Source organism: Alosa sapidissima, chromosome 10, assembly GCF_018492685.1.
Source record: "Alosa sapidissima isolate fAloSap1 chromosome 10, fAloSap1.pri, whole genome shotgun sequence".
In the NCBI taxonomy this organism is placed as follows: Eukaryota; Metazoa; Chordata; class Actinopteri; order Clupeiformes; family Clupeidae; genus Alosa; species Alosa sapidissima.
Window position 1 is genome coordinate 35,358,105 of NC_055966.1, and position 17,304 is coordinate 35,375,408.

At 37.6% G+C, this 17,304-nt stretch overlaps 1 protein-coding gene across 4 annotated transcripts in view; it reads left to right on the plus strand.

Moving 5' to 3' along the window:
- LOC121721166 overlaps positions 1–17,304 on the plus strand; it is a 67,012-nt gene that overhangs the window by 12,986 nt on the left and 36,722 nt on the right. The gene's annotated exons all lie outside the window — the stretch shown is intronic.

The following is a 17,304-nucleotide window of genomic DNA, read 5'->3' on the forward strand; positions in this document are numbered from 1 at the left end:
GTTATCAAAGATAATAATGTTAACCAAGTTACTTAACTTAGTTAACTTAGCTAATGTTTTCATTTTTAATAGTTATGCTAACTAGCATGTTAGCAATGCTAACATGCTAACTAGCTACAGTGGGTAGGAGTCATAGTTGATGACAAGTAACAGTTACAATGGCTGAACAGTTAAAAAGTTCAGTAGTTTAAAGGGTTAAATTGTTTAACAGTGAAATATTGTAGTGAGGACTTTTATTTTGAAACAGTTTTTGGCAGAGGAAGCAGTTGAACAGGATGTGTAGTCTTAATAGGGCCAGTTTGTATGCTTAAAGCCTGAGACTGGCAGTTGATCCAGGTGGCCTGAACACCTGCCATAGGATTCTAATTGCTTAAGTGCTCTATTGTAATGTCATCAGCCCATGTTAAGTCTATGGGGAAATTTTGAACAGTTTTTAATTAATAGTTTAAAAAGTATAAAAGTTACAAAGCTGAAAAATACATAGCACTCTTGTCCTAAGTAAGACCTATGTAACATCGTTTGAATGAAGTTTCTACGTTAAACGGTTGAAGCTGCATTAAATGTGTTAGAAGAAGAACTAGAAAACGCAATTCCAGGGAATTACCAGTGCATGAAAATGCAAAACATATGGTGTGAAATATATTGTTAAAACAGATGATGTGCTAATCGGCAACCAACATGATGAGGTTTAATATAGTTCAAATGACTGAACTAGGTAGATGAGGTTTAATATAGTTGGAATGACTGAACAGTTAAATAGGTGGATAGTTTAAAAGGTTAAATTATTTGCTAGGTAGACAAAGTTTAATACAGTTGGAATGACTGGACAGTTAAATAGGTGGATAGTTTAAATGGTTAAATTATTTGCTAGGTAGATGAGGTTTAATATAGTTGGAATGACTGAACTAGGTAGATGAGGTTTAATATAGTTGGAATGACTGAACGGTTAAATAGGTGGATAGTGTAAAAGGTTAAATTATTTGCTAGGTAGATGAGGTTTAATATAGTTAGAATGACTGAACTAGGTAGATGAGGTTTAATATAGTTGGACTGACTGAACAGTCAAATAGGTGGATAGTTTAAAAGGTTAGCCTGAGAAACTGATAGGGTGCAGGTGGCCTGGCCACCTGGCCTAGGATTCTAATTGCTTAACGGCAGTCTTAATAGAGCCATATTGTATGCTTAAAGCCTGAGACAGAGTATATAGTTTAAAAGTTAAATGTAGATAGTGTAATGGATGTTGATAGACAGAAAGTTGAATGGATGTTGATAGGCAGATTGGTTAATGGATGTTGATGGATAGTTTAATAGGTGGATGAGTGAATGGTTTGAAGAGGATGAATGGATAGAAAGTTGGATGAAATGTGTCTTATATCCTTGTAGAATGGAGAAACACAGAGAGAGTTGGTCTAGTTCAGTAGAAAGCAGTTGATACAGGTGCAATTAGTTGAACTGATTCTTTGATGGGGCCTAGATGAGCAGCTGGAAGATGATACAGGTGCAAATCAAGTTAATTAGTCCATTGTGATGTCATCAGCCCATGTTAAGTCTATGGGGAAATTTTGAGTAGTTTTTAATTAATAGTTTAAAAAGTATAAAAGTTACAAAGATGAAAAATACAAAGCCCACATGTCCTAAGTAAGACCTACGCAACACAGTTTGAATTAAGTTTCTACGTTAAACGGTTGAAGCTGCATTAACTGCGTTAGAAGAAGAAAAATAACTAGAAAAGCATTTCCTGAAGGAAATACAGTGCATGAAAATGCAAAAAATATGATGTAAAATATCATACAGAGTAAAAACAAACTATATTGGTTGCTAGGTAGATGAGGTTTAATATAGTTGGAATGACTGAACAGTTAAATAGGTGGATATAAGGATACAAGGATACAAGGAAGTTTATTGTCACATGCATATAGTTACTGGAAGTAAGAAATGCAGTGAAATTATGTCTGGTGTCAGCCTATTTGTGCATTAATGGGGGGGGTAAAAAGTGCAGTAGAAGAGGGGTTTAGTAGATTAAGTGGCAAGAGCTGCATAAAAAAGGTGGGGGAGGATTGGGATTGGGTGGGGGGCACCAACAAGGAACACCCAAGAGCAACAGGGGCAAGGAAAAACTCCCTTACCAAGGAAGAAACCTTGGGCAGATCCACGGCTCAAGGGGCTAACCCAACTGCCAGGGGTCTTGGTGTGTGTGTTGGGGGGATGACAGGGGAGATGGGATAGTGTGCTGTGTATGTGGGGAGAGGGCAGTGTGCAATATGTGTGTTGGAGAAGCTTCCTCATGAGACAATGTGCTGTGTATTGGGGGGGGGCAGTGTGCTGTAAGTATGTTGGGGATATGTGTTGGAGAAGCTTCCTGATGAAATAATGTGCTGTGTATGTAGGGGGGGGGGGGCAGGGACTTACAATTGCAAGCAGAGTACTGTATGTAATGTATGTGAGTGATGACAGTGAATATGTGTGTGTGGGCGGGAGGGAAGTGGAGCAGTGACTGTGTGTGTGTGTGTGTGTAGTGTGTGTGTGGGTAGGTGGGGGCAGTGTGCTGTAAGTATGTAGATAATCTATATAGTTAAATGATTTGCTTGGTAGATAAGGTTTAATATAGTTGGAATGATTGAACGGTTAAATAGGTGGATAATTTAAATGGTTAAATTATTTAGGTAGATAATTGACGATAACTGACAGTTGGAATGGCTCTAATGTTTGCTAGCAGTTATGCTAACTATGTTATCAAAGATAATAATAATAATGTTAACCAAGTTACTTAACTTAGCTAATGTTTTCATTTTTAGTAATTATGCTAGCATTGCTAACATGCTAAGTTAGCATTGCTAACATGCTAACTATGTTAACCATGTGACTTAGCTAACCTAGCTAATCATTTTTAGTAGGTATGCTAACTATGCTAACTAGCAACATGTTAAGTATGTTAACCATGTGACTTAGCTAACTAAGCTAATCATCTTTAACAGTTTTGCTAAAAATGCTAACTAGCATGCTAACATGCTAACCATGTTACGTAGCTAACCAAGCTAATAATTTTTAGTAGTTATGCTAACTAACATGCTAACATGCAAACTATGCTAACCATGTTACTTAGCTAACTTAGCTAATCATTTTTAGCAGTTTTGCTAAAAATGCTAAGTAACATGCTAACTATGCTAACCATGTTACTTAGCTAAGCTAATCATTTTTAGCAGTTTCGTTAAACATGCTAACTAGCATGCTAACATGCTAACTATGCTAACCATGTTACTTAGCTAACTTAGCTAATCGTTTTTAGTAGTTTTGCTAAAAATGCTAAGTAGCATGCTAACATGCTAGCATGTTAACTATGTTAACCATGTTACTTAGCTAACTTAGCTAATCATTTTTAGCAGTTTTGCTAAAAATGCTAACAATGTTAGCAATGCTAACATGCTAACTATGTTAACCATGCTAACTAGCTACAGTGGGTAGGAGTCATAGTTGATGACAAGTAACAATTACAATGGCTGAACAGTTAAAAAGTTCAGTAGTTTAAAGGGTTAAATTGTTTAACAGTGAAATATTGTAGTGAGGACTTTTATTTTGAAACAGTTTTTGGCAGAGGAAGCAGTTGAACAGGATGTGTAGTCTTAATAGGGCAAGTTTGTATGCTTAAAGCCTGAGACTGGCAGTTGATCCAGGTGGCCCAAACACCTGCCATAGGATTCTAATTGCTTAACGGCCGTATTGTGATGTCATAATCATAATGTTAAGTCAATGGGGAAAGTTTGATTAGTTTTTAATTAATAGTTTAAAAAGTTACAAAGTTACAAAGCTGAAAAATACATAGCACCCATGTCCTAAGTAAGACCTACGTAACATAGTTTGAATGAAGTTTCTACGTTAAACGGTTGAAGCTGCATTAAGTGCGTTAGAAGAAGAATAAGTCAAGTCAAGTCAAGTCAAGTCAAGTCGGCTTTTATTGTCAATTTCTTTACATGCACTGGTCATACAAAGAATTGAAATTTCGTTTCTTACTTTCTCATGCAGACATAGACATACTTTAAATACAGACATAGACATACTATAGACATAGCCATAGACCATAAAACATTAAATTAAAGTGCAAGACTGAAATATAGAACATGTATGTATCAAAATAGAAATATAGGACATATATATATATATAAAAAAAAAGAATCAGAAGAATAAGAATAAGAAGCCTAGGAAGAACAGTACAGTGCATTTTCATGCACTGTAAAAAGCCTTGGAATAACAGTACAGTGCATTTTCATGCACTGTAATAAGAACTAGAGAATGTAATTCCAGGGAATTACGAGTGCATGAAAATGAAGCTAGGACAGACAGCATAGCTTAATAAAAGTTGATAGTTTAGAAGTAGACAGTATAAAAGTTGAATGTAGATAGTTTAAAAGTTGTTAATAGACATATAGTTTAATGGATGTTGATTCACATAGTTTCATGAATGTTGAAAGTCTAAAAATGAAATGTAGATAGTTTAAACGTTGTTGATAGACTGATAGTTTAATGCATATTGATAGACAAATAGTTTAAAGGCTCTATATAGGTAGATAGTTGAGGATAACTGACAGTTGGAATGGCTCTAATGTTTGCTAGTAGTTATGCTAACTATGCTAACAACGTTAATTATGCTAACAAAGTTACTTAGCTAACTTAGCTCATGTTTTCTAGCAGTTTTGTAAAAAATGCTAACATGCTAACTATGTTAACCATGTGACTTAGCTAACTTATATAATCATTTTTAGCAGATATGCTAAAATGTTAACTATGCTAACTATGCTAACCATGTGACTCAGCTAATCATTTTTAGCAGTTATGTTAATATGCTAATTATGCTAATTTGCTAACTAGTTAGTGAGCACTTTTATTTTGAAATAGTTAAAGGCAGAGGATACAGTTGATGGGAGTCATAGTTGACTGACAGTTACAACAGTTGAACAGTTGACAGTAGTTGAACAGTTAAAAAGTTGGATAGTTTAAAGGGACTTTTATTTTGAAACAGTTGTGGGCACAGGAAGCAGTTGAACAGGATCTGTAGTCTTAATACAGCCATATTGTATGCTTAAAGACTGAGACAGCCTGAGACAGTGGCTGCAGGTGGCCTGAACACCTGGCATAGGATTCTAATTGCTATTGTGATGTCATAATCCAATGTTAAGTCTATGGGGAAATTTTAGTAGTTTTTAATTAATAGTTTAAAAAGTATAAAAGTTACAAAGTTGAAAAATACATAGCTGAAGTCACATAAGTAAGATCTACGCAACACAGTTTGAATGAAGTTTCTACGTTAAACAGTTGAAGCTGTATTAAACGCACAAAAAGCGTTAGAAGAAGAATAAGAAGAAGAAATCGGATAACAATAGAGTGCATTTTCATGCACTCTAATAAGAAGAAGCCTAGGAAGAACAGTACAGTGCATTTTCATGTACTCTAATAAGAAGTCTAGGAAGAACAGTACAGTGCATTTTCATGCACTGTAATAAAATAGGAAGTTGCCGTAACAATTACCATAAACATGCAAACCAGTGCCTCTGTAATCATGGCACATGCATATCAGAATATTATATATGATAAAAGTCTGAGCTTCTGAATATTGTCTAGTATAAACTGACATAACATGTCAGCTGAGTCATGACTACGTGTTCTCTGAGACTACATGCTCAGCGAAACTGTGTGATTCACCCTCTTGCCTTCAGTTTTATTTCACCTCATGACAATACTCAGAGGACAATTTGAGCTTAGAGATTCATGATACCTGTGTAACGTATTGCAAATGCAAATGCAAATGCAAATGCAAATGCAACCTGTGTGATTCACCCTCGGCAGAGAGATTTTTATCTTGCCTTCAGTTTTATTTCACCTCATGACAATATACTCAGAGGACAATTTGAGGTTAGAGCAACATGATACCTGTGTAACGTATTGCAAATGCGGGACAACACCAGGAAAACTTGGAATCCAAAAAGCTTTTACTGACAAAACTACACAACACGACAGCATGGTTAAACACAAACAAAGACTGACAAGGCACAGAGGGAACATGAGGGCTTAACTACACTGGGAAACAAGGCACAGGTGAAGACAATGAAACAATAATCAGGCAACAGAACTAGGCGCAGGTGAGGGGCGGAGAAAAGGATAATAAACAGACACACATGGCAAGGACAAACAAAGGAACACATGGAACGGGACACAGCAAGTAAACAAAAACTAACAGGAAGTAACATGAGGAGCAGACATGATAAGATACAACACTAAACAGGGAAACAGAATGGCTATCTTAATCTTAATCCATTGGTGCGTCAGGGTCCTGTTCGCCCTGTTGGGACATATTTTCCAATAATGACCGGCGTTCTATACATTATCCCTTACTTATTTACTAGTTTCCATCTAAAGCTATACATTTTCTACTCCACTTTGGTTAATACTCTAATCTAAAAATATTGACATTTTACACTATAGATAGTGTTGAATAGTGTGTTTGTATGCAAATAGTGTCGTAGGCATTTTGGCAGAACATTTCATGACATCATTGAGAGCAAAATGTGAAGCATTGTATCAAGAGCTTCATAATGCCAGCCAAAGCCCATAGATACTGATTGGTTTGACTGTTATATACAGTATACTGTATTATTACATAAAATAAAATGGTGAAAATATTTATTCTAGTATAATATGTCTATTAAACCATTAAATGAGGTGCCATTAGATTAAAATAAAACTGTGTGGTGAAATCTTTTAGTTGACAAGGGAGATGCAATCGTATCCAGATTTTGGAATTTGGTTTCACTTTCTTTACCATTGTAAGATAAAGTTAGGGTTCACAGGTAAAGGCAGGTTCCATTAGGATTGCACCTCTGGAACCTCAACTTTATCCCATTGAAAGGGCATTGAAGTAAGTATAAGTATATATACTCCTTTGATCCTGTGAGGGAAATTTGGTCTCTGCATTTATCCCAATCTGTGAATTAGTGAAACACACTCAGCACACAGTGAGGTGATGCACACACTAATCCCGGCGCAGTGAGCTGCCTGCATCAACAGCGGCGCTCAGGGAGCAGTGAGGGGTTAGGTGCCTTGCTCAAGGACACTTCAGTCGTGCCTACTGGAGGATGGAGAAATGAAGGAGAGGGATACATGAGAAAAGAGGTGTCCTGCTGACTCACGCATCACTTTTAAGAGATGTCAATTATTGATGATGTGCAGCATCACCTGTTAATAAATAGACTATTGTAACACACAAATTGCAGAGAATGTTAAACACCAAGCCTAAAATAATCATATGAACAGAGTATTCCCACTTGTTGAGCCTGATAATGAGGCAATATTTGACAGTTCTTGAGACATGAATGAATTCTCATTTAAATAGGGCACATGAACAAAACTTAAGGTTACTTTTGTAACCCCGGTTCTTTGAGAATATGAGTGAGGTATTTCACATATGGGAATGCGCTCCCAATCACAGAAGCACCAATTGACTCCAATTGACTCCAATGACACCACGTCTGCCTATGTCAGACCAATGGTGTGCACGTGTACGTCCATCTTGCCTCAATCTGTGAACATATCTCTTCTTGTGCGCAGCAAGGCTTGTGCTTTATTTTCTTTGCTGTGAGGTGGTCATAATATGTGCCTCTATGCAGGATATCTAGTTACAGATGTCACAACTTCAAACAGTGCAAGTATAAAAATGTGGTTACTCTCTGATGTATTAGCATATCTCTGTTTAGTGCTGATTCTTTGCTTATGGTTAAGGTTATGGTTCTTGGCAGACATTTTTGTCCAAAGCAACATACAATATAACAATAAACATTATGATTAAAAATGAACAGTTTAAAGTAGTCATAGCCTATATTAAATATAATTATGATAGCAATAGACTAAATAATAAAATAATAAGTTATTAATAATAATAAGATAATAATAAATAATAAAATAGGAAGTTGCCGTAACAATTACCATAAACATGCAAACCAGTGCCTCTGTAATCATGGCACATGCATATCAGAATATTATATATGATAAAAGTCTGAGCTTCTGAATATTGTCTAGTATAAACATGTCAGCTGAGTCATGACTACGTGTTCTCTGAGACTACATGCTCAGCGAAACTGTGTGATTCACCCTCTTGCCTTCCGTTTTATTTCACCTCACCTCATGACAATACTCAGAGGACAATTTGAGCTTAGAGCGTCATGATACCTGTGTAACGTATTGCAAATGCCAAATGCAAATGCAACCTGTGTGATTCACCCATGGCAGAGAGATTTTTATCTTGCCTTCAGTTTTATTTCACCTCATGACAATACTCAGAGGACAATTTGAGGTTAGAGCTTCATGATACCTGTGTAACGTATTGCAAATGCCAAATGCAAATGCAAATGCAACCTGTGTGATTCACCCTCGGCAGAGAGATTGTTATCTTGCCTTCCGTTTTATTTCACCTCACCTCATGACAATACTCAGAGGACAATTTGAGCTTAGAGCTTCATGATACCTGTGTAACGTATTGCAAATGCCAAATGCAAATGCAAATGCAACCTGTGTGATTCACCCTCGGCAGAGAGATTGTTATCTTGCCTTCAGTTTTATTTCACCTCATGACAATACTCAGAGGACAATTTGAGGTTAGAGCTACATGATACCTGTGTAACGTATTGCAAATGCGGGACAACACCAGGAAAACTTGGAATCCAAAAAGCTTTTACTGACAAAACTACACAACACGACAGCATGGTTAAACACAAACAAAGACTGACAAGGCACAGAGGGAACATGAGGGCTTAACTACACTGGGAAACAAGGCACAGGTGAAGACAATGAAACAATAATCAGGCAACAGAACTAGGCGCAGGTGAGGGGCGGAGACAAGGATAATAAACAGACACACATGGCAAGGACAAACAAAGGAACACATGGAACGGGACACAGCAAGTAAACAAAAACTAACAGGAAGTAACATGAGGAGCAGACATGATAGGATACAACACTAAACAGGGAAACAGAATGGCTATCTTAATCTTAATCCATTGGTGCGTCAGGGTCCTGTTCGCCCTGTTGGGACATATTTTCCAATAATGACCGGCGTTCTATACATTATCCCTTACTTATTTACTAGTTTCCATTTAAAGCTATACATTTTCTACTCCACTTTGGTTAATACTCTAATCTAAAAATATTGACATTTTACACTATAGATAGTGTTGAATAGTGTGTTTGTATGCAAATAGTGTCGTAGGCATTTTGGCAGAAGATTTCATGACATCATTGAGAGCAAAATGTGAAGCATTGTATCAAGAGCTACATAATGCCAGCCAAAGCCCATAGATACTGATTGGTTTGACTGTTATATACAGTATACTGTATTATTACATAAAATAAAATGGTGAAAATATTTATTCTAGCATAATATGTCTATTAAACCATTAAATGAGGTGCCATTAGATTAAAATAAAACTGTGTGGTGAAATCTTTTAGTTGACAAGGGAGATGCAATCGTATCCAGATTTTGGAATTTGGTTTCACTTTCTTTACCATTGTAAGATAAAGTTAGGGTTCACAGGTAAAGGCAGGTTCCATTAGGATTGCACCTCTGGAACCTCAACTTTATCCCATTGAAAGGGCATTGAAGTAAGTATAAGTATATATAATCCTTTGATCCTGTGAGGGAAATTTGGTCTCTGCATTTATCCCAATCTGTGAATTAGTGAAACACACTCAGCACACAGTGAGGTGATGCACACACTAATCCCGGCGCAGTGAGCTGCCTGCATCAACAGCGGCGCTCAGGGAGCAGTGAGGGGTTAGGTGCCTTGCTCAAGGACACTTCAGTCGTGCCTACTGGAGGATGGAGAAATGAAGGAGAGGGATACATGAGAAAAGAGGTGTCCTGCTGACTCACGCATCACTTTTAAGAGATGTCAATTATTGATGATGTGCAGCATCACCTGTTAATAAATAGACTATTGTAACACACAAATTGCAGAGAATGTTAAACACCAAGCCTAAAATAATCATATGAACAGAGTATTCCTACTTATTGAGCCTGATAATGAGGCAATATTTGACAGTTCTTGAGACATGAATGAATTCTCATTTAAATAGGGCACATGAACAAAACTTAAGGTTACTTTTGTAACCCCGGTTCTTTGAGAATATGAGTGAGGTATTTCACATATGGGAATGCGCTCCCAATCACAGAAGCACCAATTGACTCCAATTGACTCCAATGACACCACGTCTGCCTATGTCAGACCAATGGTGTGCACGTGTATCTTGCCTCAATCTGTGAACATATCTCTTCTTGTGCGCAGCAAGGCTTGTGCTTTATTTTCTTTGCTGTGAGGTGGTCATAATATGTGCCTCTATGCAGGATATCTAGTTACAGATGTCACAACTTCAAACAGTGCAAGTATAAAAATGTGGTTACTCTCTGATGTATTAGCATAATCCTTTACCATTACTATATAAATAAGTTTTGTTTTGCAGGCAAAGTGGGCTAAATTCCATGAGCATCATGGCGGAGTCAACAGAGCAAAAACTCGTTTTCGTCTCCTGGAATACGTGCGGAGTCCGGGACACATCAGATTTCCCTAGCAAGTTTAAAGACATCATCAAGGAACTTGAGAGGCTGAGAGTTAGTATTGCCTTTCTCCAAGAGACACACATAGGACCGAAAGGCAATGACATCCTGAGAGATATCGAAGGCTGGGACTCCTTCTTTACAGTGCATGATGCACGAAGTAAAGGAGTTGCAATTCTGATAAGGAAAAATTTAGCTTATTCTTATAAAGACCATGATAAGGATGGAGGCAGCTACATTGTCCTTGTCTGTGAGATAGATGGCAAATACTTCACACTTGTGAATGTGTACAACCATGCCAAAGATAAAACAGTCCTTCGTAAGCTGACACAGTATCTACAAGAGAACGCTAAGGGCATTTTAGTGATCGGTGGGGATTTCAACACCATTTTGCACTATGACTTTGACAGAAAATACCCAACTGGTCATCAAGAACCTCTAAGGCCTTTCCTGGAGGAGTTTGTCTCCTCGCTGCATCTGGTGGATGCATGGGGTCAGTTGAATCCAATCAGTAGAGACTTTACCTTTTTCAGGGGGAAGCGTACTCAAGGTCAAACACAAAAACAGATCAAAGATAGAGCCATCCTGAAAACATCAGCAAAAAAAGTAGTCACCCAGAGGAAAATACCTCCAAAGAGATGTACTACAAAGAGAAAAAAACAGAGTGAATCTCGATTGGACATGTTCTTCATTCCATGGAATGCAATGCATTATGTTCAAAAATGCACAATTAGTAAGAGTAAAATCTCTGATCATGACCCTGTCATTTTAGAAGTCAACCTCAGACCATCAGGGGGTCCCGATGAGCTAATGGAGAGTCTGGTAAATTGTCCCCCTATAACTTTAAGAGACATACGAAAAAGAGATAAATGGAAAAAGCCTGGTGAGATCAGTGGAGCTGAGGTTGAGATGGCCATCAAGTCCCAGATGGTTTGTAAGGACATTTGTGCAAATAAGGAGAACAATAGGGTTACAATAAGAAACAATCTTAAGTTCAAATTCAGCGACATGATTAGTGGTGGCAAAACGGATAAAAGTATACACACACTCAGCAAGGAATATTTGATCCTCACCACTATCCTGGCTAATCGTCTGGAGGTATTCCTGAGGCCGTCGTTCAGAAGCAGAACCCATAAAACAAAATTCAAATTCCTCACCATGGTAACTTTCAGGTCAGTGGCAAAGATGACCAACTGGCCTTTCTTAGAGAAAGCACTTAAAGTGCTTAAGCGAATCCATCCCGCTCCCCCACGCAATTTCAGCATCCTGAGGACGCTGCTCCCCTCACATGAGAACAGAAAACTCTCACTGCAAAAAAACTCTCCTCTCACTTCAGCCATATTGACACTGTCTCTGAAATGGCTGGCTGATGAACTGAAACGTCAGCTTGGGGAATGTGAGGTGGATGTTTGCCGGCACAGACAGTGTATGGTGGTCTACATGCACCCACGCATGTATAAAACACTGACAGGAGAATTGTCAAAATTCAAAAGGTTATCAGACATGGACCTGGTTCCACATATAGGTCGGACTTGGTACCGGAGGCCACAGAATATTAACCCTCCTGTTATCCTTGGGGTCAATTTGACCCCAAGCAACGTTTAACATCATAAAATATATGGTTCACTTTTTTTTTTTCTTAATGTTTCATGACTTTTCCTCAATTGAAGGGTACAACAGAGTAAGCATGAAATGTGTACAATAATATGTTTTCAATGTCCTGTACAAATATTTTGTACATTGGTGTTCCTTGGGGTCAGTTTGACCCCACCTGTATGAAACATAACATACATGAATATTTGACACATTATGGATATTATTATTGTAATAGTATGAGAACATATTGTTATTATCATTATTATATATACAAGTACATATTACATATAAGTCATTTTGGCAGGACTGTATAAGTCAAAAGGTGAAGCAACAGCAAGCCTTTGGGCTGCTGACACTGGATGGGCAATATTGCCAGCCAGGGTTCCAAGGTTCATAAAGGGGTGTGGGGGGTGGGATTGTTTTGTAGGGCTTTTGGTGGTAGTTATTACACTCTTGTTAAGTACCTGTCACAAAAAAACTGGGTAACAATATGAATTATAATCATTTTCTGAGGGTTTGTTTAGCTGGGGTCAAATTGAACAAATAGTATGGTTCAATCACAAAAGAGCCAACAGTGATTATTAGAAGGATTGTGTTCCAGGAGGGGGAGGGGTCAATCAACATCTGGATGTCTCGACTTTCTTTAGCTGAAAAAATAAAAAACTAAAGAAATTATATTTGGTAAAAAGGAGGAAAGACTTAGGGTTGCCACTCTCCTGGACACAAAAGAGTTCAAAGCAAAGGATACTGTCAAATATCTTGGTGTCATAATTGACAGTGATCTAAATTTCAAAAACATGGCCAAACTTCATGTCGTGATTTATATTCATATTCGTCAAATCATGTCGTGATTTAGAAAAACTCTTACAGCCCTTCCTAAAAACACTATCAAACACCTTCAGGTGATACAAAATGCAGCGGCTAGGGTTCTCACGAAAACTAAAAGAACTGGCCACATAACTCCAATACTTAAGTCCCTGCACTGGCTTCCAGTAAGTCACAGAATTTACTTTAAAGCTCTTCTGCTTGTTTATAAATCACTAAATGGAACAGGACCTCATTACCTATCAAACACGCTTCATCAGTACACACCTTCCAGACCTTCTAGGTCTCAAGACCAAGACTTGTTAGTAAAGCCCTCTATTAGAACTAAACATGGTGAAACAGCTTTGAGTTGCTATGTTGTTCAGCTCTGGAACCGACTTTCGTTGAAATCAAAAGCCCCCAACTGTAGCCAGTTTCAAATCTAGACTTAAGACCGAACTGTTCTCAGATACCTTCTGCTAATCCCTGTTATCACCAAATTATAAATTCTGAATCTGTCTTTCAATTATTCTATCTTGTGTCTTTTATGTTTTCTTTTTCATTATGTATTTACTTTTTAAACTATTTTACTATTTGCCCTTTTATGCTTATATGTACTATTCCTCATTGTTTTTGTTTATGTAAAGCACATTAAATGACCCCTTTGTTTGAAATGTGCTATATAAATAAACTTGACTTTTTATTTGTTTGTGCTCATTGCTGGATGTTTGTGTTATGTTGGTTGGAACAATTCCCAAACAACCAAAAGCTTAAGTTTACTATAATTTATTACTAAATTTGGCACACACTTCAAAACTTCCAAACCTTGACTTGAATGAAACCCAGCAGCAACAGGTGCAGTGCAAATAAAGATGCTTAAAGGAGCCATGTGGAATTCTGTGGGCTTCGAGTTGTCTTGAACGCAGCCACAAGGTACTCTTCAATTGACTTGCATTGTATTTAAAACAGCAGCAATGTGTTCAAGAGAGCCTGCCCAGCACAAGCTGATTTGATGTGCACATTTAGTGACCGTACACCAACAGAGTTTTCTGTGAATATCTTGAGAACCGTAGGGCCTACGATGACCAATTTTTTGTGTATGTTTGCCTCCAGGGGTCATGTTAACCCATTCCATATGCACACATGTGCATAAACAGATATACACACACACACATTCACAGTAATCATACGTACAGTATGACACATACACACACAGTAGACATATGTACGCATGCATGCACAAGCACACACACAGGCACACCCACAAGCACATGCACGCACACACACAATTCAAGAATTCAAGAATTTCTCAGAATTATGAACAGGCAAGATGGGGGTGGGGTTGTATAAAATGTAAACTAAACAAATATCAATCCCAATGTCCTATTGCAGTAACAGAGACACTGTACTGCAGGAGATGTTTTCCTTTGCATGAATGTTAAATTGAGGTCCTGACTCACCATGGTTGTTAAAGATCCCATGGCACTTATCGCAAAGAGTAGGTGGTTCCCTGATTTGCTTTATTTATGTACACATACATAAAGACACACACACATGCACACACACACACACTATACATGCACACACATGACACACACACATGCACCCACACATACAAACACACCTACATACACAAACACACGCACACACACACACACTCACACACAAAAAACACACACAAAACACATATACACAAAACAACCACACACTCAATTACAAACACACAAAAAAGGAACAATAGGAAATGAACACAATTTGACAAGCGTGACTTATTTTTCTGGAAAAAATGTGCTGGACTGGGCGGCTGTCATATTTTGTACTGCTCTGCGGTACATCTAGTTTTTTTAACTTTATGTTTATTGGGTAAAATTACACATTCATATACATCAATATGATATTTTCATTTTCAAATACAAAGTTGTTTACCAAATCTGGCAACCCAATATTAAACAAAAAGGGGAAAAAAGAAAAAAACAAAGAAAATCTCTCACACACCAAAGACAAATAAGTAAATAAATAACTAAAAATGCAAAAATAATGTATGAGGTTAGTCCAGAAACATTGAGTCCAGTTGCTACATTTACTATTATACACCATCTTTGCACAGCATGACATCTAACAATATTCCTGACAATTATAAGTTTCCCAAATATGCCCAAGTCCCATCCTCCTTCATTAGTTCCAACCATGGTGTCCATCGTTCCAGAAACTGTGCTTCTTGTAATCTCAATTTATAAGTTATATTTTCCATTATGTAAATTCCTTTAACTACTGACTTCCATGTCTCACATTTTGGGGGGGTCTGTTTTAAGCCAACTAAGTGTTATTGTTTTCCTGGCTGCTACAAGAAGGATATGTAATAAATATTTTGTCTTGCCATTCATCCTTGCATCTGGAACATCCCCAAGAATGGCCAACACTGGTTCACTCGGCAGCTGAAGGCCAAATATACTATCAAGGAAATCAAATATCTCCCTCCAAAAGTTATTTAAGACAGGGCATTTCTATCACACATAATTTGCACAGATATCACGTGAAAGAGCAGAACCTGAGCTTTCCCATGATAGCGGCTAGGTGTTGTGTTGTGATAAACGGTTCGCAAGAAAATTAACGTTGGATATACGTGGCATTTAATCATATTTCCATTGTGCACAAAGCGCTTCGTCTATCTCCACACCCATTACTCTCGGTGGTATATCTCACGACCACCTTGATCAAAACATAGCAAACAATATATCAAAATAAACAGCAGACCTTACCGAACACGAGGATAAGCATCCCGGTTAAGTAATCCAGTTTTAAAATTGCAGCAATAATTCTACATTTTATCCAACTTTGGGCTGAAATTCTAATATATTCTATAGCAGCCCAAAATAATGAACTTGATTTCCGAATCATATAATCAAAAGTTGGTCATGGCTGTGCTTTTGAATAGATATTTCTATCAGCATACTTCAGGTGACATGGATGCAAACACAAAGTATTTTTCCCTAATGTAAAGGCTGACCTAAGATATAGGCAAACATGATCACATCATTCCCAGATATGGGTAGCCTAGACTGTCTTGAAAACAATATAGCCTAAGAGCTCTTATAAATTATTAATTGTGTTTTTAAGGTAATATCAATAAAAGTGCAGTTGTGTTGTTTTGATTGAGTAAATAACAATTACCCAATTACAGTTCCGAAAACAAAATAATCATTTAAAAAATTATTTATGAAAATGCATTAAAATGGAGGATATAGCGTTTTGGAGCCAGACTCTTGTTATGTGTCCTAATGCCCCCCCCCCGCCCCCCCCGCTCCCACACACACACACACGTTTTGGCGTGCCACCCCATGCCCCCGGCCAGCTTAAAGAGCCAGCTATTGTTTGTTTGGGAACTGATTTTATTCTATTGTGACAATTGTGTATTAATTCATTGTGTGGGAATTCTGCCCTAGTTTTACCAGAGACTTTCTGAGGAGACACAGCACTCAAAAAATCCTCCATAGAAATGCATGGGATTAGTACGCCAATATGGCAGTTGTCCACACATATCACACCCCTTCCGTGGCAACATGTGAATACATTGAGCCAATCATGTGCTGTGATCTCACCGCTGGAGCAAGATTGGTTTCATGAAGCCTTACGCACGTGCATTTCTGCTGAAATAGATGCCCGATAAGTGCCCAAAAAGCGTTGCAATATGGCCGCCGAGTGGAGGGACTTGCCTGAAAGGGCTTTGGTTTTACTGAGTGAATTATAAATAAATAAATTGTTTTTAAGTTTTCCAAAATATCTGCTTGGCTCTAGTTCCTGGGATTCCTGTGTGTAAATAGGTACTTCTGATATATGTGTCATGTGTGTGTGTGTGTGCGTGTGTATGTGTAAAGTTAATCTGTCAAAACGTGTGTGTGTGTGTGTGTGTGTTAGTATAGTCACTAAGACTTCTAGAGGACTTAAAGATAAAATGTAGAAGTCTAATAATCTGTCTTATTATAATACTTTAATGTTCATACTTTTATTTGCAGACCCTGTATGCAATATTACTTCAACTGTGATGAAAATATAAAAAACAAACTGAAATTTAATTTGCTTGGTATACAGATTTGATTAAGGTGTCCTTTGTTCTGAAGTGGCAACTACACATGTTTGTCATAAAAGGCTTGTTTTCCTGGTATGTCAGACAACCATCTACTGTATTAAAAAGTGGCTTTTAGTTTGAATGAAAAACTGCATGAGTGAATACAACAGGAAACTCTCAGGTCTTCTGCCAGCGCCACTATTTCCAGTTTCAAGGAGTGGCTTTCAGTGACATAATTGTGGAG